This window comes from Triturus cristatus, chromosome 6 (genome assembly GCF_964204655.1).
Source record: "Triturus cristatus chromosome 6, aTriCri1.1, whole genome shotgun sequence".
Lineage (NCBI taxonomy): Eukaryota > Metazoa > Chordata > Amphibia > Caudata > Salamandridae > Triturus > Triturus cristatus.
The window spans coordinates 440,342,951-440,366,840 of NC_140589.1; positions in this window are offsets into that span (position 1 = coordinate 440,342,951).

Here is a 23,890-nt window from a genome sequence, read left to right on the forward strand (position 1 = left end):
ACAGGTGAGCCTGGATAAGTTTTGTGAAGTTAAAACAACTAAAGTGATAGTTTTTTTAAAAGCAGCGCGTAGCAGTTACAAAAACCTCCGGCTTCCGCCTCAGAGGGAGTTCAGGACAATGAGGATTCGTTGCGCTGTCAAGCGTTTTTGTATTCGTTCCGATTGGTGGGCGTGGCCTCGCAGTGGGCGTGGCTACACCTTTGCCGCGCTGGCGGTGAGGGCGTTGCTCGTGTCTGAGGGTCTGGCTGGCGCTAGGAGGCAGCGCTTTAGCACAGGTGAGCCTGGATAAGTTTTGTGAAGTTAAAACAACTAAAGTGATAGTTTTTTTTAAAAGCAGTGCGTAGCAGTTACAAAAACCTCCGGCTTCCGCCTCAGAGGGAGTTCAGGACAATGAGGATTCGTTGCGCTGTCAAGCGTTTTTGTATTCGTTCCGATTGGTGGGCGTGGCCTCGCAGTGGGCGTGGCTACACCTTTGTCGCGCTGGCGGTGAGGGCGTTGCTCGTGTCTGAGGGTCTGGCTGGCGCTAGGAGGCAGCGCTTTAGCACAGGTGAGCCTGGATAAGTTTTGTGAAGTTAAAACAACTAAAGTGATAGTTTTTTTAAAAGCAGTGCGTAGCAGTTACAAAAACCTCCGGCTTCCGCCTCAGAGGGAGTTCAGGACAAATGTTGCTGTCATTTGGCATTATTCACCAACATATGTGTGTGTAAATGTCAAACTATGACTGAGTGTTGAACTAACTCCACACATCCATACCCTGGGATCGGAGTCTGGTACAGGACACACATGGGTCACAATGTATCATTCAATGCAGACATGGAGCACAATACTCACCTGTGATGGCCTCAAGCTGCTGAGGGGGTGCATGCAATACTGTGCTGACAGACCTATTTGGAAGAGTACCATTAAGGCGTAGAGGTCATGCCTCATTCGGAGGTTCCTGGGGAGGGAGTCCCAGGTATGTGTTCCCAGGTGGGAGAACTATGTCCTGCATGCTGGAGTACGGTGGATCGGAAGAATGGTGGCCAGGTCAAGGTTGGATGCACGGAGATGGCACTACGGGGTCTCGGATGACAGTGGTACAAGGTTGGTGTTGGGTCGGGTTGTGGCCTGCCTCCTGAGTGTGGGTGGGGAGTCTGAAGGTCATCCTGCAGCACACAGTGATCCATTGCAGCTATCTCTGCTGGACGGTGATGTGGCTGGGGCGCGGGATGTTGCAGCTGAGGTGTGCAGTTGCAGCCTGGATGTGGACAAGTGTTCTGGGAGTTTGGATGTGGCTGCCCCGTAGAGGGCAGGGCTGTATTTGACACGGATGTTGTCATGGTCCGTCTTTCCTTGGAGTGGATCTATCTGGAGATCATGTGCATAATGCAGAGGGTGTTGCAGTCTGAGGCACAGATGCTGGTGATTACCATGGCAAATGTGAGCAAGCAATCCATGATGCACACCATCTTGTGTGCATGGACACTGGGTGCTTGTGCGGGGCTACTGCGGGTGGGACACAAGCAGTTGACCCAGCTGTAAGGGGACAATCCTCAGATGTTGACCTCAGTCCTGTACAAGTCCAGCCTCAGGTGGCTGCTGTTCTGCCATTCATCAATGGATCTCATGCATACTTGAATGGTGGAACTGCCAATGTCTGTGTCGTTGTTGAGGGTGAGGAGCACCTGGCTGTCAATGGCATACGAGCTGATGATGAGGTGCTGTGCGCATGTGATGGTGGAGAGGGGGGTCCTGGACACTCTGTAGATGGACATGCTGAGAGATGATACCTGTGCCATGTCCCAGACGATGACACCATACTACATGCTGAAGCCTTGAGTCCCACTCCCAAGCCCTTGCTGGGCTACTGAGCCTGTGGGGAGTATTAGGGACGTGACCTGGTTGGTGTGACAGGGCCTGGAAGGCGGGGCAGCACAGTGTAGGCAGTTGGAGTTGCACACTCAGCATGCAAAGGTGTTGTGTGTGTGCCCAGGGTATGTCTGACAGCAGGCGTTAGATGTGTGGATGGACATAGCTCGGAGTGTGGCTGATACATCAGACTGTAGTGTGATGTGGGTTATGCAAGGACAGGATGGTGGTGCAATGTGCACCTTGCATGTGCTGATGGTCCAGCCTTTGGCACCGCGTGGCGGCAACAGTGGCATAGACAAGCTGAGGACAGCCAAATGAATGGGTGGAGGGAGGAAGTGAGGAGCATCTTGGAGGTGTGTGTGTTGCCAAATCTGGATACTCTGTGGGCCCTTGCTGCATGGGCCGGAGCAGCAGGCGGCATCTCCTTGCAAAATGACAGAATTTGCACACAAAGACTAGGATGTCAGAAGGACAACTGCAACAGGCGCGTGTGTAAAGTAAGGAGTGTCCAGTGTCACATGGCACACCCAGAGACAATGCATGCACAATCACCAAAGAAGCATGACACCGGATCAGGAAACTGAAGGCCGACCTGCGCACAGGAGACACACCCTCAGCAGGTGTTGATGGCCCATTGTGTGGACCAACATGCCAAAAAACATACAAGACCATGTACTTCATGCCCAATAGGGAGCCTAATCCATGAGCAACTGCATGCATGTTGCTAAACTACACATGGACTCCTATGCATAATCTTCCACAACTATGCCAGATATGCCGCATGCAAAGTGGCAAGAGACCTGCATTGACAGAGATGAGGCACCTTGGAGTGTGACGAACACCTTTATTACTCAGACTCACACGAAGGGCAATGCATCAATTGGAACAGACTCACAGGTCATTTGGCTGACCATGTGTGACCTACACTGGACACCCCCTTCAACACACAGATGTGGTAAATCCTACTGAGCTGGCACACAAGTGAAGGGGTTGAGCCTAACACCCCTTGCTGCACACGGAGAGTCTACAATTCCCCATTAAGCCTCATATGGGGATGTCCCGCACCCTATCCACCATTAGCATCCCGTATGTTCCTGAGGGACGTTATACACACATTGATGCCTTCATCAGAATCCACAAACCATTACAGATGACTGTCAGGAAGGGTGACTATCAATTCAAGGGAGCCATGCAACACGTCATGTGGCCCATGGTGATTCGACATGTATGCATGGTAACACAACATGCACAGGAGCAGTCCCCACATATCACAAACACGTACCACCCACAAAATGCCTTGCTGCACTCCTTACCCCAAATGACTTTTCACCATGTCTGTGCATGTAACTCTGATCCAGCACACGTTGCAATACTCATGAGGAATAGCAGGAGGGCAATGATGACATGAGTAGATGACAGCCGCAAGAACCTGGGGAGGCCAGACACACAAGTCAGCGAAGAGCTAGTAATCCTCAGACATGTACATGTACTCTACAGGAATGATGTTGTCACAATGCCCTTAATAAATTTAGTGTCCCAGCTAATATGTGTGGAATTACATCATCACTTGAATGACACATCAGAACACACCTCCAAGTCACTTAGCGCACAGTCAGCACGACACACACATTGCAACACATGCCACACAAGGCTCAAAGCGTGCACACTCAGACACAGGGACTCACCATCATGAGAAAAAGTTGCGCATAAGCTGACTCCGGATGTCCTCATCCTCATCCTCATCCTCACTTGCCCCGTGCCCGAGCCCTTCATCCTCCATGGGTGGATGATCCTGCTCATCCAGATCAAGGATGAGTGGCACGGCCTTCTCCACTGCCATGTTGTGCAGCATGCAGCACACAATGAAGATTTTGCAGACCTTCACCGGGGCATATGGGAGGGCGCCGCCGGTCTTGTGGAGGCACCGGAATCTGCTCTTCAGGAGTCCAAACATCCTCTCAATCACATGCCTCGTCTGCCCATGGGTTTCGTTGTACCGGTGTTCTGTGGCTGTTCTGGAGTTGCGGAGAGGCGTCATCAGCCATGGCATGTTGGGATAGCCAGAGACCCCTACATGGAAACATCATGTGAAGAAGTGGGTCAGGAGATGCCGTAAGATACAAAGATAGCGCGAAACACAGGACTAACAGAGTATACCCACCAACGAGACATGCTCATTCCGCGTGCAGCTGCAGCATAATTTCTGGCACCCTGCTATGCCTCATGATGTATGCATCGTGTGCGGACCCTGGAAAACGGGAACAGACATGGGAAGTCAGCATGTTAGCAAGACACACCACAAGGGCATTAATGGAGTGGTAATGTTTTCTGTTTCTATAGGCTACCTCCTGTGCCTGTGGTGGTACCAAAGCCACATGGGTCCCATCAATGGCCCCAATTACATGAGGCATCACTCCCAGGGCATAGAACTCACCCTTGACACCTGTCAACTGCTCACAAGTGGGAAAATGGATGAATTCATCCAGGTGCACCAACATGGCTTTTATAACATCACGCAGGACACGGCTGAACATTGTCTGGGACATGCCACCGACATCAGCTATGGTCAATTGAAACGTGCCGGTGGCAAAAAAATGTGGGGCTGCCATCACCTTCATCTTGGGGGTCAGAGCTGTAGGATACCTGTGTTGTGGTTGGAGGTGTGGTGCAAGCCGGCGGGTCAAGTCCTCTATCAACTCTTGCGAGAAGCGGTATCTGCGTATGCAGTCATGTTCACGCATGGCATCCAGGTCTGGCATTCGTCTGGGGAGAGGCGGTGCCCTGCAGAGATTTGGAAGGAATAACGAAGAGTGAGTACATTACCACACCAATGTCACTGAGGTGAGCACATGTTCAACAGCTAATACACATCTGCTTAATGGCAATGGCAATGTTGACGTGACATGCCATTAAAATAGCTGTGGGCCAGTGTAAGTGACAAGCCAGACACATTACATGAGTGACAGACATCCACATATCAGCAATTGAAGGTTGTCATCTCATACAGACAGCTGGCGGGAGTCTAGACGCACAGGTCACATGTCATCTGGAAAAGGAGAGATAACACACATTTTCATGAAGGGGTACATGTCAAAAACTGACACAGACATTGAGAGAACGCAGATATTGCCTCATGTCAGGAAGTCATCTTCGAACCATCATTACACATGTAACGTGTAAGTCCACATGTGGCATGGTGTGCGTATATGTGTGTCATGCACATATGCACACAGACACATGTTGGATGCTGCAACAGCAGATGGAGTTGATGGGAAACCAACGGAAAGCTCATGGGAACACATGACACACACATGACATAGTCACATCGTGGCACGCTGGGAGTCACATGTCAGGTGTAATTATCCGTGTACCTGGCATCAGGGGACAGTTGCGGGTGTTGCTGACTGTGCCATACCAGTGATGCAGTGCTTGACACGTTTGTCGTACATGCACACATGTGCAAAGTGTGAAGGGGAAGTGTGCCACATAGTGCTCCATCACACATGACATGTGTAAACAGTTCATCACACATGTATTGTGCCACAACATGAGGAGACATGTGCCACATCACTGCCTGACACACCTAGGCCCTGCACATGAAGGACTGCACTGACAATGACTTGATGTACAGCCTTGTGCGAGTCTGACACCTCCATTCCTTTTGTGTGCGCCTCCTATCACCAGTGTAAGCTGTGAAAGGCAGTACACACGCTCTGAGGGCATGTGTAGGGCCCGTACTCATGCGTGAGTACCTGCCGTACACGCGTGAGTACGTGCCTATCACTATAGTTGTGTTACTGTAGGTCCGAGTGATAGGGCACGTACTCACGCGTGAGTCCGTGCCGTATCACTAGGCCCTACGGTAACCCAACTATAGTGATAGGCACGTACTCACGCGTGTACGGCCCGTACACTCGTGAGTACGTGCCGTATCACTAGGTCCTACGGTACCCCCAACTATAGTGAACAGCACGTACTCACGCTTGTACGGCCCGTACACGCATGAGTACGTGCCGTATCACTAGGCCCTACGGTACCCCCAACTCTAGTGAACGGAACATACTCACGCGTGTATGGCCCGTACACGTGTGAGTACGTGCCGTATCACTAGGCCCTACGGTACCCCCAACTATAGTGAACGGCACGTACTCACGCGTGTACGGCCCGTACACGTGTGAGTACGTGCCGTATCACTAGGCCCTACGGTACCCCCAACTATAGTGATACGGCCCGTATCACTGTAGTGATGGTGCCCTAGGGGTACGTGTGAAACGCGCCGTACCTGTGTGGGGATTTAAGAATTACAATGGGGACACATGAGGGACAAGTATTAGGGCCTAAATGCATGCTGGTTGTCATGAATACCGAGTTTCAAGTTCAAAATTTAACATCATGTGGTCTGGAAAAAGCAGTTGGCCACATTATACATTGTTGCAAAGTGGTTGTTGACTTGACATGATGCTGCAAAATCGAAAGATGCAAAGGCTGTCACTGGTGTATGTTTAAAGGGATTGGAGGAAACGTAGGATGCAAATGAGTCTGACCAATCACTCTGTACTGCTGTAAATGAAATAGGCCAGCAAGGCAGATATAAGGCAGGCAGAACCCATGAGAGGGCACTTGCCTGCACAACATGTCAGTCGATACCACTGCTGCTGTATTGTCTCCCTCTGGCACCATGTCAAGGACTGTGGAGAGGGCCCAGCCTTTTACCCAGGAGGAGAATGAGGCCCTGCTGGATGTGATCCTCCCACGGTACCCCATGCTGTATGGTCGACAAGGGGAGCAGGTGAGTGCTGACTCCACTACCTTTGCCTGTGCTCCTTTATTGTGTCTGTCACTTCTGGCATTGTGGCCAGTTGTGACAGACATGCAATGTTGGTTGGAGTGGGTCCCAGGGGGTGGGGGGATGGCTTATGTCTCTTATGCAGGGCTTGATGTAGTTCATGTGTGCACTCCTCACTTGCATTGTGCTTACTGTGACATTCACTGCATAGTGCATGGCACATTCAGCCGGCCTAATCCTCTTGGGCATTCTTGTTCTATTGTCCTGCGGTGATTCAGTGGTCACCCCGGTGTGACAGGTGACTGCACCCACAGATGTGTGTGAGAGTTGAGTGGAGCTGTGGTGAGAGTGGTGAGAGTGTCCAAATGATGTGTACGCCCCCCGGACATTGATGTGTGTGAATGTTTCTTGTCTTGTGGGTGAGTGTCTATGTGGAGTGTTGCACCACAGCTGCATGGAGGAGGCAACTGCTCAATCCATCTGATGTGTGAAGTAAGCCGTGCTGTCTGTCTGACTTGCTGAGCTAGCCCCACACCTGTGACCCCCCCCCTGGCAAGTGGCACATGTGCAGAGTGAGGTTTGCATCCGCTGTTGCCAATGGCAGGTGATTGATGTGTGCCTGTGTGTGTCTGTGTACTCTGCTGAGGTTTCGTCTGTGGCCTGGGGCATGTGACTGCTTTGCGGGGCTGTCCATCAGCCTTGTGGTGCTTGGGATGCACAGTGTGTGCCATGATCAGGGATTGTTTCACACCCCTCATGCCACCTGTGTACTTACTATGCCATGTAGTGCATTGGTGCGTCCACAGTGGAAAAAGTCCCTATGACTAAGGTGCTATTACTTGCCAGCATACTATGCCCTGTTCAACAAATCTAAGATGTTCAAATGTGTGTCTCTGTGACATGGCGCAGGTGTAGTGATGTTGTCCCACTTTGTCATCCACACAGGTATCCCCCTACCACAAGGGGAAGATCTGGAAGGATGCCGTCAAGGCCGTGCAATCTGTGGAGGGTCGCAGTCGTGCCTGCCACAAGTGAGGAAGAGATGGCAGGACATCCGGTGCTGGACCCGGAGGATCACCCGGGTCATGCTGAAGGACTCACCTCCTCGCAAGCATGGCGGGCGCCAGCGCCTGACCCACCAGATGCGGCGTGTCCTGGCGGTGGTCTTCCCTGACCTGGATAGGCGGATACAGGAGTTACAGCAGCAGGAAGGGGGTAGGTACATGTGTGTTTGTTGTGTGTCGCCAGCTTTTGGAGCTGCTCAGTCGCATGGATACACTGCCAGGCTATATATGTGCAGTGCATATCCTGTTCCCCAAAGTCAACCTGTGTTGTTCTTCCTCCCTTCCCCTCCTTGACATGTATTACCTGGTCTGTGTGTTATCACTATTGCACATGGTCATCTAGGCTGCCAGTTTATCAAGGTGCACACTGCTTTCAGCATCATGTGTGGGGGTGGTCTGCCTGTGCCCTGTCCTGTTCAGTCATTTGGGGGTGCATAATTGTTGGCAATGATGCTGAGTCTCAACATAGGAGTGTGAGGGTTCAAATGAACAGACTTGCAGCATGCATTGACAATGTTGTGGCCTCAGACATGATGTGCATGAGTGGGATATATGCATAGTGCCGGGACGGTTGCTCCTGTAACAGTCAGCTCATTCCAGGACCATGGAGCAGTGTGCACACTACAGTCCCCTGACACAGCCTGCCCTCCTACTCATGTGTGTCATCCAACACTGTGCACATTCACTGTGGGTTCATCATGGCTCTGCCTCTGTGACATTGTTCCCTGGCCTAGGTAGTAGTTTTCACAGGTGTGATACATTTGCCCACTGGACAGGGATACACCAGTTTGCTTGTGCATACTCACACTGGGCAGTGCCTGTGTGGCTATTCACAACAATCTGTTGATGTTTGTTTGTGACCAATATGTTTTGGCAGCCCTACAAGGTGATGTCGTGTTAATGAAGCTAGTTTTCAAGCACAGTTATTGTAACCCTAAATAAGAGGTGTCACTTCTTGATCGGTATCAGTCACATTGACTCAGGTATGGGTGGGTGTGTGCAGGAGGGGCGTATATGTTCAACCCTGATGTTTCATTGCCAGTTCTGACTTGTGTGTGATGATTCGCAGTACAGAAAGTCATCGTGCAGTGCCCCCGTGATGTTGGCCAGTGCTTAATGTTCGTGCTTCATTGCCTGTGTCAGTTTTTGACAATCATGTATCCTGCTTGGTCATTTTTGGCACCTGTGTGTGGTTCAGATGCTACACAGTTGTGACTTTGTGTGCTGACATCTGTGGGTACATTCTGGCTTGCCATGAGGGGGAACCCACAGTACAGCTAGGCTTTTTTGCTAAACAATTGCAGGCCCATTAGCTTATGCATTGTCCTGGGTGTGGACATGTGTGCCACTCCAGATGACAGTCAGTAGGTCATATGTGTAGCCAACTGTGTGATGAGGTGACGGATAGCCATGTGACAAATGACATTATTCAAGTTGTTACTCAGAGAAAATGACCATTGGCACTCACTACACCTGTCAACATGTCTCAATGTTTCATATGCTTGACCTTGTTGTTTTGTTGTGAAGGACAATGATGTGCCTGCATGACAAATGTCTCCCAAGGAAGTGCACAAGACACCACCTTTACACTTTCCAGGGACACGCTGGCACATTTTAGAGTAAGGCACAGTTTGAACAAAACTTGTTTTGAGTTCATACATATACATGTTCCCACAGTGTGCTAGCATTTGGGTTAGTCCTTGGTTGTTGCTGATACCAACTTACGAGTGTCAAGTCATCCAGACCACCCTGGTGCCATGTATATGTACTTAGTGATACGCCATTTCTGCCTAACAGTGGCTGATTTGAATGAGTCTGGCAGCTCAGACAATGACTGTGTACATGTAGTTTGGTGTGCACTTCCTTGTGTGACTTCTGCTATACAGACACATGTGTGTTGTGTTCACAGAGTGCCACATTCACACATGCTAGACATGTCCATTGTGTAAAGGGTGGTGATTCTCCAGGAGTCACAATGTATTTCTTTGGGGTGTCAAAAGTACTCACAGATCTCTGAGTGTGGGGACACCTTCTGCATTGGCATGTGGTATTTGGCCTTGGGTGCGACAATACTGTTTGGTTCACAGTGAACAAGAAGTGGCATGCCTTCATAGTCTTGCTGTGCTCAACTGATCCCAGACACTAGCTTCTCATGATCTTGTGATTTCAAGTTATTTGCTGTTGTGTCCTAATTTTCATTCTTTCCAAGTGGCATGGTGGGTCAACCAACTGGGGAGTGCAGGGCTTACATATGTGGGGAGTGTCCTAGATGTTACTCATGATGCCTTTCCTGATATGCACTGTTGCCTATTTTGTTTGGACTCATGTGTCAGATGTATACAGGTGACTGATTTTTTCCTGTCTCTTCACCTTGCCCACAGCATCATCAGAGGACACCGAGGGAGACACCGGCACGGACGTGGAGGAGGGATCGAGCAGTGGTGCCACCACTGCTGAGGAGTCGGTGGAATCTAGTGGCACGGAGGGCGAGGGGAGTGAGGCGGAGGACCTGCCCAGTACCAACACTGACTACGAGGCAGACGGGTCCTAGGCTGAGCTCCCAGAGGGGGCGGAGGCTGCTCCCACAGCTGAAAGCAGCAGTACATCTCTCGCCGCCCCCTCCATTCCCATCACCGCCCTCCCACTTGCTCGGGTCCCTTCTTTCCGTGCTAGGCCACACCGTGTCTCCTTCGTGCCAGGCACCGCACCCCCTGCCCCTGTCCCCCCTGGTGCCCTCACTGCTGAGTCTGTGGACATACAGTGGCAGTTGCAAGTTGGGCAGACATCGATCCTGACTGTCCTCCATGGCTACACCAGACTGCTGGCCCAGATGGTGTCGTACATGGAGGGCATGTCATCAGCGATGTCTGACCAACGGGTGTTGCTGAGGTCCCTGGACTCGTCACTGACGGCAGTAGTGAGTCACCTGCAGAGCTGCGTACCCCCTACCCCCTGCCCCATCCACAAGTCCCACACCCATGCCTGTCCCAAGCACACCAAGACATCCACACACACGCACCCCACCAGACAGAAGCAGCACACCAAAACGTAAGGGCAAGCGCACACCTCCTGACACGCACACTCAGGGGGAAGCAGGCACACCCACTGGGTCTGGGGCACACAGGCAGGCACGCAGCCACAGTCCTCGTCCACATGACTCACTCCACAGTCCCTCCGATGTCACTCCCCTTGGCTCCCCTGCCCCAGATTCGGAGAAGGAGGCCTACTTTGCTGGGCTGGGCCCCAGCCCCACTAGTTCACCTGGCCGGAAACGGTCAAGGCACTCCACGGGTAGGGGAGTTATGTCCCCCAGCCCATCCACCACCTCCCCCAGTAGCACTGCAACCCATCCCTCCGACCCCCCCCCTCCTTGGGGCCTGTTGTTTCTCTGGGTGCAGGGGAGACGCTTGAAGAACTGGCCTGAAGTGTGCAGCGCCGAGCTTGCCTCCACCTTTGGCGCTGCCCCACCCCCTGTGGTGGAGTCGTCCGTCCCTGCACCCACCACACCTACCCTTCCCCCTCCTGTCCCTATGGTGCCTGGTCCTTCCCCACATGATGCCCCTCCCAGTCAACGACACTGTCTTGTGATGTGCAGGCAAGCTAGGGGAGACACATGGCCATGTGTCCCCCCCCAAGGACTGATGATATGGACTGGCCATTGTCCTTTGTGAATAGTCTCGTTTACACATTATTATTTTCATGCTGAATAAAGCATTTTCTTTTTCGTTTGAAAAGTCTTGCATTTCAGGTATTGATGTTGATGCTGATGCTACAGGAGTTGGGGTTGTGGGCATGTGTTATGTTTCAGGGAAATGTTGTAGTCTGCTGCTCATGGGGTGGAACCTGGTATCTGCGTGCCATCACAAGGTCTCTGCAAAGATTCTTTGTCGTGTATGCTCTTTGTGTTTGGAGACATTGTCCCAAGGAGTGTTCCTTCCACTGTGGCACCTGACATCTCCCCTGCAGAGAGTTGCACAATTGTTGTGTTGCCCTGTGTCCACATTTCCTTTGTTGGTGATGGATCCCTTCAACTCTGGCCATGCCTGCTCAGCAATGTCTCCGGCTGCATCGTCTGTGCCATCCTTGGTACTCACTGTACTTGTGTATAGAGTATTTTGCCATGCGTTCATGGAGAAATTGTCCCTTTTCCGCACAATGCATGTTTGTAATCCCAGCCTAGTACACATATGGTACTTGTTCTGCTGGGTATTTGAACACCTGACACACAATTGTGGCCATTGTAGCTGTGGGAACTCCACCCTATTCCTTCCATGACAGTCAACATCTTGGTGGCTGGCCCAGCACCTGAACATTCCTATCAGTCCTGGGATGTGCGTGACAGTGTGTGTTCTCTTTGGCTCTCTTAGTTTATTAGGCAGTGACATGACTATACTGTCTTGTGGCATGATCTCAGTGTGTGTATTGTGCTGCATCTGCCAGGGGTGGGTATGCATGTGTTATTTGTACTCACACCCACATGTGGTGTGTCATGCAGTGGGGGAAAGACATCCATCCTCCTGGGAGTGGGGCACTGCTGTCAGTGATGTGTTGTTATGGCACTATCATCGTTGTCCAAAGTTAGGGATATGTACATTCACCCATGGAGTTGTGGTCATCTGATAAGGATGTACAACCCCCCCATGTCTCGGTCCACTGCTGGGAGTGATGGGCACCCACCCCTCACATGTCCCTGTCCACTTGTGGTATTCCTCTGCACCCACCCCCATTTCTCTGTCCACTGCTGGGAGTGATGGGCACCCACCCCTCACATGTCCCTGTCCACTGGTGGTATTCCTCAACACCAACCCCCATGTCTCTGTCCACTGCTGGGAGTGATGGGCACCCACCCCTCACATGTCTCTGTCCACTGCTGGGTGTCTTCTGCACCCACCCCCATGTCTCTGTCCACTCCTGCGAGTGATGGGCACCCACCCCTCACATGTCTCTGTCCACTGCTGGGTGTCCTCTGCACCCATCCCCATGTCTCTGTCCACTGCTGGGAGTCCTCTGCACCCACCCCCATGTCTCTGTCCACTGCTGGTATTCCTCTGCACCCACCCCCATGTCTCTGTCCATTGCTGCGAGTCCTCTGCACCCACCCCCATGTCTCTGTCCACTGCTGGGAGTCCTCTGCACCCACCCACCCACCCACTTGCACCCTTGCTGTGGTACACTGCTGTCCTGGGCATACACCACCCCCAATTTACAGCTGATGTGCTGCACCAAGCCGTACACCTACATCCGTGGCGTGTGTATGCCTTGTATCCATCATGTAATGGGGCTGTAGGGGTACGCATGGTACGGCACGTACCCATGCTCTGGGGGCGTGGATACAGGCCGTACCACCATTGCAGTGGTGATGTAGGGGTACGCGTGGTACGGCCCACACCCATGCTCTGGGGGTGTGGGTACGGGCCGTACTGAAGAACCAGAACCTTATGGGCCTTGCGGCGCAGGGTACGCCTTAATCTCCTGGGTTCTCCTGCTTCAGCGAACAGAGACACGGGGACACTCTGTCGGCGTAAAAGATCAGATTTTATTAGCTGCAGCTAGTACAGTTGTCCTAGAAGTACACACGGTATGTTCTCAGGAGACTGCCACTTCACGGCGCACAATCTTTTATAGTACATAGGTGACATATACATTAACGAAGGACACACCTAAAACATACATGAAAAAACCAATAAGAATAGTCTGAAAATAAGTCAGAGCCAATAGGAAGAATTGGAAAACAAAAGTATCGAGTAACCCGAAGAAGCCTTTCCTCCAACTGTGTTTGCCACCCATCCCCACAAGTTAAGGTGTTAATGTGTCTGTAACTGACTTGCAGGTGGTGAGATACATCCGTGTGTTTTGGAGGACGGTTGTGAAACAAGAGAATACGAGCAGAGGACAGCGAAGGCCAGAAGATAAGATAAAGTCAGAAGAGAATAGTGTGAACCAACAGATAGTTGAGACAGGGATTAGAAAAACCAGACAGGGATTAGTGTACTCAGTCAGTCTCTAACACCAGCTTTGTAAATGGAGGCAGAAGGCTATTTTGACACGATATTGCAGGAAAAGCAGAAAAGACTTAGTTTGTCGTGCTGCCTGAGTGAGGGCAACACAAAATGGCGGCAGAGCACAAAATGGAGGCTAAATTCGATCGTGATCGAAAATCGAATTTCCTCAGTACCATTATAGTGGCGGTGACGTAGGGGTACGCGTGGTACGGGCCGTACCCACGCCCCCCAGAGCGTGGGTACGGGCTGTACCACCATTGTGGCGGTGACGTAGGGGTATGCGTGGTACGGCCCGTACCCACGCTCTGGGGAGCGTGGGTACGGGCCGTATCACCATAGTGGCGGTGACGTAGGGGTACGCGTGGTACGGCCCGTACCCACGCTCCCCAGAGCGTGGGTACGGGCCGTACCACCATTGTGGCGGTGACGTAGGGGTACGCATGTTACGGCCCGTAACCACGCTCTGGGGGGCGTGGGTACGGTCCGTACCACCATTGTAGTGGTGATGTAGAGGTACGCGTGTATGGACCGTACCCGCGCTCTGGGGGCACGGGTACAGGCCGTACACGCGTACCCCTACATCACCACTGCAATGGTGGTACGGACCGCACCCACGCTCTGGGGGCGTGGGTACGGGCCGTACACACGTACCCCTACATCACCACTGCAATGGTGGTACGGACCGTACCCACGCTCTGGGGGCGTGGGTACGGGCCGTACACGTGTACCCCTATATCACCACTGCAATGGTGGTACGGACCGTACCCACACTCTGGGGGCTTGGGTACGGGCTGTATATGCGTACCCCTACATCACCACTGCAATGGTGGTACGGACCGTACCCACGCTCTGAGTGGTGTGGATACGTCCCGTACCAACATTGTGGTGGTGAAGGGTACGCGTCCACGTCCACCTCCGTTGTGGCGGGACGTGGGATTGGTGGACACGCCCCCCGAAGTGACCAGACCATGGAGGTAATTAATGTGCAGGATATATTAGTTTTTTGTGGGGTGTGGGTTATGTTTCATGCCCCTTGCACCCCCTCCCCCTCTGCCCCTGGGGGTTGTTCTGACCTTCTGCGGCATCTGCGTCGGTTTCTGAACACGAGGTCGTAGGCTATGAGGGCCGGGATGACGCGTAGGTTGGGGTCCATCGCTGTCTGTCGCGTACCGGGGCTCCTTGTTCGCGTCGTCCTTAATTTCCCGGCATTTTTTGGCTCCCGTAAAAAATGCTATGTGCGGAGTGACGTAGGCACGAATCGTACTTGCTAGTCCGTAAAACACTGCCTGACTCCGTCCGGACGTCGCGTATGCGCCGTCCAGAATCAGATTTGTATGTATTTTTTTGCCGGTCGGTGTTTTTTACGACTCGTACGGAAATGGTATTTCTGTGCGAATCGTACTTGCGAGTTTGTAAGGTGTCTTTCCTGGGTACGAGTCGGATGGAGAAAACGCTCCGTACGACCATTTGTACCCGGGTTTTACAGGATCGGAATCAGCACCTAGATGTAGTGGAAGTGTGATCTGAGGTCCTGTTTAGTCTCAAACGTTTGCTGTCCTCTGTATAACATACATTTTGCAAAAGATAATATCTGGCAGGAGTTGCAAACTTTCATTGATGGCCTCATAAAGTCTTGAAAGGTGTGAGCCCAACAGCTCTGTAATCATCAGCCTATGTGGTCTAGATAATCTGATGAAAATGTGGGAGTATTCAGACTAAGATATATATCACTTGTTAAGCTTTGAAAAGCCATGATCTAAGTTTTCTAACTGATACAAAGAAAACTATGTAGAAATGAACATAGATTAACACTCGTTAAAACTAGGGGTGGAAAGGAACTCACATAAAAACTCTGTGATTCTGTGGAATTCCGTGAGCGGGTCGAATTTGGCATGTTGCGCAGATTTTTAGTGCCAGGCTTTTTTTCCGCTCTGTAAAATCAGTGCGAACAGCATCATGCGGCATGGCAGAGGGTTCTGTTTCCTTCTGCCACTCGAGTAGATTTTCTACTAGAGCGGGAGCTTTCTTAACACAAACGTGCATGACCTGCTATGACCGCCCGCAGTTAGAAATATTGCTGGTAGGCATTTTAGCATCTACAAATCACGCTAGTGGAAGCATATTCTTGCTCACCAACAAAACGCTGGCAATCTGCACGTGAAAAGAATTCGCCAATTTGAGGAGTTTTTCCAGAACTCTGCATTCTAAGCAGAACACAGAGTAAACAAAACTTTATGAAGTCCGCCAGTGGAGTGAAATTTAGCACCCACTCCTAATTAAAACAAGGAGAGATATAATTAGGAAATTAGTCATGTATTGCTGCCTCTTCATATTTGAAGGTGTACAGTTAATTAATTCCCTTTGCTGTTTTCTCTACATGTCCCTTGTAATCAAATGAGAAAATTTTTTTTAAAAAGCAGAACTCAGTAATGTCTGCCATTCATCAAGCTAAAATATGAGTGGAGGTTAAGACACAGAGATTGTCAAAATGAATTAAAGTCAAATGAGGTAATTTGGACACTAGATGTAGTGGAAGTGGGATCGGAGGTCCTGTCTAGTCTCACACAGCTGCAGACTGTCCACTGAATCTAGGCTTTCCCGCTAATGTGGAGGTAATTGTCTGATTAAAGTGGTTACTCCGACATGATAGGGATACTTTCTCAGAAACAAATCCTCAAAACAAGGGTTTATTTCTGACACATGACAATGGCCCTGTTGGTAAACCAGATTAATTCCTGCATGTGGGGGTAATTGCTCGCTTTTCCTGCCCAGGGCTACCATGCCATGCAGGTTAATTCCAGAAAAGAAAACCATGTGGAAGAAGAACTGTCATTAAAAGGACAAGCCTTTTGATTCCTAGACCTAAAAACCATGTGGCAAATGAGCCTCCAGGTTACGGGCTTCTACGGCCTAGAAACATTTTCTTTGATAGGCGTCTACAAGAACCTACAATGCTAGCCACTGACTTACATTGATCCTCCGCTTTCACACAAACAAGTGCTGCTCTGAGTGTTTAAAAACATTTGAAAGAGCCCTTCTTAAAGAGATTCAAAAAGTACAAACTGAGCCTTGCATACCTACTATAATTTGAGACCTAAAGAAATGATAGACTAGAAAACTCTTAATGACAATCCTTCATAATCAAACCATCCAATAAGGGCAGGGCAGATGTGATTGACAGAAAAAATGGTCTTAGTGACGCCTTGTGAGTATTAAGCAAAGTTCAAAGGTATCATAGTATAGCTCATGATCTCAAAAAGGAAATCACAAACCTGATTAGTCCAATCATGCAAAAAGCAAATTGGATCACAAAAAGGAGGCTTAGTTCCTCATACAAATGAATCAGACAACTTTGAGGTTCTACATAGTCATAAACATAAGTGAGCAATATCGCCCTCCACAAGGAGTCCCAAAGTTTCAGAACTCAGTTCAAATCACAAACCATTATTACAATTTACAGATTACTTCCTGTGTGAGCTAGTGCTATGCTGAAAAGGGCATTGTACACCACAGTGGCCCTGAACTACATCAAATAAAATTTGGAATTTAGCACAGAAAATACTGATCACATTAGACAGTGAATCCATGCCACCACCATGCCCCCAAAAAGTAATTGTAGTAAAGATGTCACTCAGGGAATTCTAATGGTTCTAAGAAACACCCATAAAACATGTCTTACAGTTAACTGTGATAGCACATCCGATTCTCGTTTTCCGATTCTCAAGCCAAGCTGGATCCTCCATGAGTATCAACCTTTTGGTAAGCCTTGCAAATTCAGATGTGGCCCTGTTTGTGTGGGCTAGTGTTAAGTGACAGAAAATCCATACAGGACTAGAGTGAAGACTTAGAAACATTTCATGGAAGATATCATGTGTATTATTAGGTCCACAGGCTAATCTTCTACAATTCGTTGATCAGATCAATAATCAAGAGCACCATCAAAAGTTGACATAGGCAATAGTTAGGAAACTGATCATCATCCAAGACCTTATATCTATGCATCCAATGGCAAGTTATAGAGTACAAAATCTCAAAGCAGAACAGCAGCAGTATTCCAAACAGATATTGAATCATGTGCAAAGGAGCACTTATTACTGAAATAGATGCGCTTTTAGAGTTAAAACCAGAAAATATTATTAAAAACCTGACAATTGACACTATGTACACTAAACTATCCATTACAATAAAACATTTTTCTAGAGACTACAGAATGCAAGTATCTAAAATGTCAAACCTCCAAGATTTTAATTAGAAGAGGAGCAATGCCACTTACCAAGCAGAGAAGGCCTGCAGCCCATGCACTGGCATTGACATCTGATCTAAAGGCGGTAGGCAAACACGCATGTATGCCATGCAGTCAGGCCCATTGGACTGGAAAAAGGGCCTGTTTTATGGCATGGATGGTAAATTGGGTGAGATGTACACTAGCATGGCCCTGGAGCAATGCTAGATATATGTTATAAGTTTTGAAGTCCACTTACTTGCATCCCAACAATGACCTTTTCCAAGCATTCTACACCCATAGCAACAAATGACCCTTGAAGCACCATGAAGTGCTCTTTTATCTGTTTAACTCCGGATATCGTCCCTTCTTGCTGCCAATCTTGCTGTATAGCAGAACATTTGAAGATTACTGTAGGAAATGTGTACTAGGCTGAAAGCCTTTACTGGAGCACTACCCAATCTGATTAACAACATGACTGGGCCCTTTGGTCACTGATAGAGCAGGGTTTTCATGAAATAAAACCTGCTTGGTTTGAACTTCTCAACGTGTAACTCATTAACCAAATGTTGTGAAAAAAACCTAACCTTGCAAGAATGAAAGGAGAAAGATGAAAATGCGCAACCGTGTGCTGGGAGTGCTTGAGTTGGCTGCAAATGCACATGACTAATGTAGAAAAAAAGTAAAAAGTTGAGGGTTTATTTTTACTAACAACTGGAAAATAATAAGTAGCACTTGCAAAAAGGTAGCAATTGAAAGCATTCAAAGAGCGTTTAATAGTGGAGTTTTATAAAATGATAAATAACACTTGTATTTGTTTTCTTTAGAAGTGTAGTTACTGCGCTGCAGAAAAGGCCAGAGAGTCTTTTTAAAATTAACATGGCATATTAGAAATGTAGAAGGGAAAAAGAAAATGTGATGTATCCTTCGCAAGTTCCTGATGATGGCCAAGGTTGCGCAGAGAGGAAAAATGATAAAAAGAATAGAACTTCCTTGCCGAGCAGAGCAAGAGGACATTTGTACTACAAATTGATACATGAGTGAGATGGAGAGACTAACAAAACACAGAAGCATGATACTAGTGTTTCCTCTGTTGGAAGTGATTACAGTGAGCGAAGTTAGAACAATAAGACAAAATCCGATTGGCCGCACTCTGCTCGTCCTACCAGCGTGTTACCCCAAGGAACTGTGGTCCATGTAGTGGCGACGGCGATTACGCCTGTGCCAAAAGTGTTCGAAGAAAGTAAGTGTCGCATTAGCCATCCCTGGACACGTGTTTCGAGGTAGTTGCCTCTCGTCAGCAGGGAGTAGGTGAGTGTGTGGGGTTGCCGCGTAGACTGCCAAAAAAGTATTATCAGGTAAAGTACCTCTCATGGCGCGCAGGTGCTGGTCCGGGGCTCGTCAGCCCAATGGCTCAAGGGAGCCTTAATACACAAAATCCGATTGGCCGCACTCTGCTCGTCCTACCAGCGTGCGTACCCGCCGAAGCTGACTTCAGGGACCACAATTCTTTGGGGCAACACGCTGGTAGGTGGAGCAGTGTGCGACCAATTGGACTTTTGTTAATATTCAGGCTCCTTGAGCCGGTGGAGCTGACGAGCTCATGGTTACGCACCTGCGCACTACGAGAGGTACTTTACCTGAGAACACTTATTTTAGCAGCCTACACAGCAACCCTACACACTCACCTACTCCCTGCTGACGAGAGGCAACTACCTCGAAACACGTGTCCAGGGATGGCTAACGCTACACACACTTGCACTCAAGACTCGGGCATAGGCGTACCCGCCGAAGCTGACTTCAGGGACCACAATTCTTTGGGGCAACACGCTGGTAGGTGGAGCAGTGTGCGACCAATTGGACTTTAGAACAATAAGACGTTTGAAAGTTAGGCACATCGAGAGTGGCGTGATTGAAGAACTATTGTTTGGGACCAATCAAAATGCAAAAAAGCATGTGAGATGACACAATGAGGATTGAACTTTTAGTACATTTAGAGTATAACTAGTAGTAGTAAGAGGGTCGGGTTTAGGAGCGCGTTTTTTTACTTTGCAAGAGGAGATAGCTTTGTTGCTATTTCCTAAATTCTATGGCTGGCTGTTGTTCTACTGATCCTGACTCTTTGACTTTGCTCCTTAACTCTTCTTGATGGGCCTAGCTTACTCTCATGGCCAGGGGGTAACTTTGCAGCTTTCTACAACGTTATATGATTGGTTAGTATGATATTCCGAATTAGCACAAAATCTTTTTGCAAATGTCTTTATACTTTTGTATCTACGCCTATCCACTCACTCATTTACATTTGGGATGTACAGTTGGTGTTTATTTTGTTAATGTTTCTCTTCTGTGATGACTTATGATTGGAGCTGTATTGGACTTCATGAGCTATTCACATTTATTTTGATAAAGCATTCCTAACTCTCAAAAGGAGTTTGTCATTATTTATGTCATATACTTAGCTTTATGGAATGTTTATTCTATGGTGGTATTTAGAAATTCTGATATTATTTTGCCAAATCCCTGATTAACTAAATGAAGATTCATCGCCAAGAAGAAGAATAAATAGGATGAACAAATTGGTAAGTTTGGTTTAAGCTCACTCAGCGTGAAAGGGACTGTTGGGTATTGAATAGGATCCAGATGATAAAATTTGTCAGTTCCTGACCTCTGGATCAGTGTTTGCTAGCAGACCTGATGGTTTTATTAATTTATTTGGCAAATTAATAGGTTAGAATTGATAGTTTTGGTTATTAATGTATTGTGCTATTGTTATATGTAATGGTCCGTTGATGACCTTAAGAAAAGACGGGTCTGGAATGGTCTACTATCCCTAATGGGCAGGGTGTAGTGTGATGTACGCTAAGTATTTCGTTGTCTGCTGGTGTGATATGAAGCAACGAGAGAGGTTGTTAATATTGCATAGGGAGCTCTGAAGTTAGTATAGTGGAGATTTATTTGGGTACCTTTAGAAAGCTCAGCTGAAGAAGTCCCGGGAATGTTTCACTTGATTGAGAGTGGAGTAATGCTAGTCGATAATCCGCTATTAGAGAAATAATTCTTTGTTTGATTGGATCTATCACTTTTTTAGTGTGGCACACAAAGCAGGTTTGTTTTATGTCATTTCTTATTTTGTTTTCTTTGAAAAGGGTTTGTAATCTAATGCTGAAATATCTTGTAAAAAAGGGAGGGTCAGCTGTAGGAGTTATACTGACATCACAGAGAGCCGTGCTGGCATTGGTCAGCTAGTGTGAATCATCACAAAAGGGTGTCGTGTTGCTATTGGTTGCTTGGTGTGAGTCATCCTGGTATTGGGTAGCATGAAATAATAAGTTATTGATGAGGACTCTATTTGGAAAGGGTGAGCCTATACCTATTAGTGAGGGAATTCCTGTGCCACCTAATGATAGGCCTGCTTCTTTTATTAGAATGGGGATATCATACATGTACATAGTTGGAGAATTGGGTGAAGTGTAGGGAAGGAGATGGGAACATGGCATGTCCAGAAAATTGTACTTTTAATATGAGGATTTTAGAGAAAATTAGATATCAAATGAATCAATTGAGACCAAATCGTAGACCTATGCAATACGAGGCACTTAAGGAATGGGAACATGAAGTGTATAAGGGAGAAAGAGACCAATCTGTGAATAAATATAGAAATACTGTGAGTAGGCATTCAAAGACAAAATGGTATGCTCAAATGAAAAGATGGAGGAGATATGTGATTGCAGGAGGTGAAGGGTTATATCTGGTTGTTATAGTTAAGGGTCAGAATGGAGGAAAATGTAAGTAGAAAAAGAAAATTTTTAAATGTACAGAACCAGATCCAAATGAAATTGATGATGAATTACTAGATGAATTATTGTTAAACAGACCTCCACTATATCAAGAGCGACAGTAAAGAACTACTCCAAATGCTCCATTGATTCAAGTCGAGGTTCCTCAGTCTTCACAAGCAAAAAGTACATATGTAATGAGTAAAGCAAAAGATGATGTGACACAAAGGATTACTCAATTAAATTTGAATGCTGAAGCTTTATCAGTTCCAGTGATGATTGGTCCCATAGTTCCATTGTATAGTGAGGGACAAAATATTTCATAAGTGCATGCTTTAACAGTACCTGTTAATAATGATAGGGTTAATAGTGGTGCTGAAACAAGTGAGACAGGAACATTGATTTATATTACAGAGAGAGCAGTAGAAACTCCAAAGTGAAATGTGCAGATGGAACCTACAAAATTAGTACAGAATGTGAGAGAAGTGACACCTACTTCAGGTGGTTCAGTAGGACCATCACCAGAACAATTACATGAATGGATTTGAGGCATGGTGTCTAATAAAGTGAATACACGCATGGATGTATGCAGATTATAAGCAGATTTGGAGGAAATGATTCTAGGTATGATTAGTCCAGAGAGATTGAGTAAATATCAGGAAGAAGAGTTGTTGTTGTGTAAAAATATTACAATGAGAGCGTAGAGTCTTCATGAGAGGTTTGCTGAAGTTGCACAAACTTATGGAGTTGACATTGAGAAATCAAAGGCTTTGCAAAAGACATATAGAATGGATTTTAGTTATAAAGATTTGCAGAGTCTGAATGATTCTTGTAAATGGTTACAGAATAAAGAGTTAATTAATACATTAAAACGATGGGGTGAATTGGAACGTTGGAAAGGTAGATGGGCTAATAAGAAAGAAGAAATGCTTGCAAATAAAGGAGCCTCATCTATGTATACTGCGAGGGAAACAGGGACAAAATCAACTGATATGATATATCCCATGAGAGAAGTACCAGGAGGTGGATATGTTCATGTTCCATGGTCAAGAAATGATAGACTGTCTTTTACAAATGAGTTTCCCAGATTGAGAGAAAAAACCAGTTGAATGGTACAAACAAGTAGAGAGATTTGTAAAGGTTTAAAACGTTTTGTTGAAAGATTTGGATGGATTGTTTGATATTGTAGTTGCAGCTGATTTAGGGACTGAGTGTAACATTTCAATAGATTGGCTAAAAGAAGAATATCCTAGAAATGCAAATACTGGTGCCCCGTCAGATGAAGTGATGAAAAAATAATAGTCAAGTAATTACCTATTTAAGGGAAAGATTTCATCCAAAGAGACAGATTGGGTAAAAATTAATAGAACGACTCAGGAGACGAAAAAATCAGTATATGCTTATTATGAGAGGCTTTTATGTTCATGTTCCATGGTCAAGACATGATAGACTGTCTTTTACAAATGAGTTTCCCAGATTGAGAGAAAAAACAGTCGAATGGTACAAACAAGTAGAGAGATTTGTAAAGGTTTTAAAAGTTTTGTTGACAGATTTGGATGGATTGTTTGATATTGTAGGTCCAGCTGATTTAGCGACTGAGAGTGTAACATTTCAATAGATTGGTCAAAAGAAGAATATCCTAGAGATGCAAATACTGGAGCCCCGTCAGATGAAGTGATGAAAAAATAATAATCAAGTAATTACCTATTTGAAGGGAAAGATTTCATCCAAAGAGACAGATTGGGTAAAAATTGATAGAACGACTCAGGAGTCGAAAGAATCAGTATATGCTTATTATGAGAGGCTTTTACAGGTGTTTAAACAGTATAGTGGTTTTGAGAGTATAACTGACATGGGACATTTTGTATTCAAGTTTGTGTGTGGTTTGATGCCAGAAATTAGTAACATGATACAACAGCATTTGATTTGTTGGCAAAATAAAAGTGTTGATAAAATACTACGATACGCAAAATATTGTAGTGATGATATTGAATCGAGACACAAGAAGGTGAAAGAGAAATTAATTTGGGCACAAATGAAAGCATCACAGAAATGTGGTATTTGCATGGATTATTCTCAAACAGGTTTTCAAGAAAAAGGTCAGAATCAGAATATTCAAAATTGTCGGATTTCTAATATGGGAGGTGTCATGATGAATGGAGGTGTTCATACTGAAGGAAAAGGAAGAG